The sequence below is a fragment of the Penaeus monodon genome, chromosome 22 (assembly GCF_015228065.2).
Source record: "Penaeus monodon isolate SGIC_2016 chromosome 22, NSTDA_Pmon_1, whole genome shotgun sequence".
In the NCBI taxonomy this organism is placed as follows: domain Eukaryota; kingdom Metazoa; phylum Arthropoda; class Malacostraca; order Decapoda; family Penaeidae; genus Penaeus; species Penaeus monodon.
In genome coordinates this window covers 40,411,800-40,413,158 of record NC_051407.1, presented here as the reverse complement: position 1 = coordinate 40,413,158, position 1,359 = coordinate 40,411,800, and positions in this window count along the sequence as shown.

Genomic DNA, 1,359 nt, shown 5'->3' with positions numbered 1-1,359 from the left:
GAGCCGGTTTCACCTTTAAAATCTTCGCCCGAAAAGTGGGTGAACATTTTTAAAGCTATTACTTCGACTTGTTTCTTTCGTATTTTCTTTTCATTTCATAGCTATATTTTTGTTAATATTTCCGATATTTATATGGATGTCTATTGCTTCACTGCGTTTTATTTAATTTCGACAACAGCCAACAGAAATCCAGAATTTGGAAACGTTGCCGAGTTTATTGGAAGCGATGGCCGTCGACTGCGAATCCCTTTGTTTCAGCTTTCGAAATGCTTGATTGCGCTCAAGCCAATTTGAGCGCATTTTTATTCACGGAAATAAAAGGAAGAAAGAGAGGATGGAGCCATTCAAGAGTATCATCCTTGGCATCGGTCCCGCTGTAAGTGTTGTTGTTATTGTTTCTCCTCCCTGTATATTTATGCTAAATTCATTGTGTCACGTCTCGTTTCTACGTATTTTGCTGTCCTTTGCTTTGTTTTTATATTGTGCAGTCATATTTGTACTTTTATATGTATGCTTCTATCGGGACCCGATTATTTACCGTGCAACGGGTCAAATAAATTTTGTGGAAGCTTTAACTGGTAGCTGTTATCCCTGGTTAAAAATGTACATACTATTCAGTCACATAAAAAAAAAATCAGAAAGAAACGCATTGCAAAGTTTCACGCAAGAAAATGCTTCTTGCGCAATGCCACGGAGATATCTTCTGAAATCCGCTCGCTAGAAAGTCACATTAAAATACGTTTCTTCGTCGCATTAAGATGTATTACTGTAATCCTTTTGCAGTTGCGCTCAGCCCCCTCCCTCTGTTTTCTTGCTTGAACATCTGTTACTAAACAGCCCGAACACCTCCATTCTCACCCTCCCCACTTCCCTCCTCCGCCCCCCACTCCCTTGCTCCCTCCTTCTCCTTTCCCTTACCCCCCCCCCCTCCGGCCGAAGCGGGGAAGTCGCCATAAGTGTCACGTGTTGATCCGTCAACATGATCCCACATGATGGAGTGATCCCCTCCTGCGCGGGCCGGGTTGCCAGGGCGATCCGGCGTGTATTTTTAGCGGTGGGGCGTCCATCCCTCGGCCCAGGGCAATGCGTAAGCTTATGTAAATGAGGTTAACATTCCCGCCGCGGGTTTTTTGCCTTCGCGGGACCAGATCGTGTTGTGACGTTTACGTTAAGCGGGAGACTAATGCTCGGCAAGTGTGACAGCGCCGATCTCTTCACCTTTTCCTCACTTCCGAAAGGGAGCACGCAGGTTAGGTACTTTTGCCACGCAAAAATCGTGCATTTGATACTGCCACTGGGTCGGTGTAGTGCTCGCGTTTCTTTGTGAAGTAAAGCATATTCTGTGAATATTATGCGTTG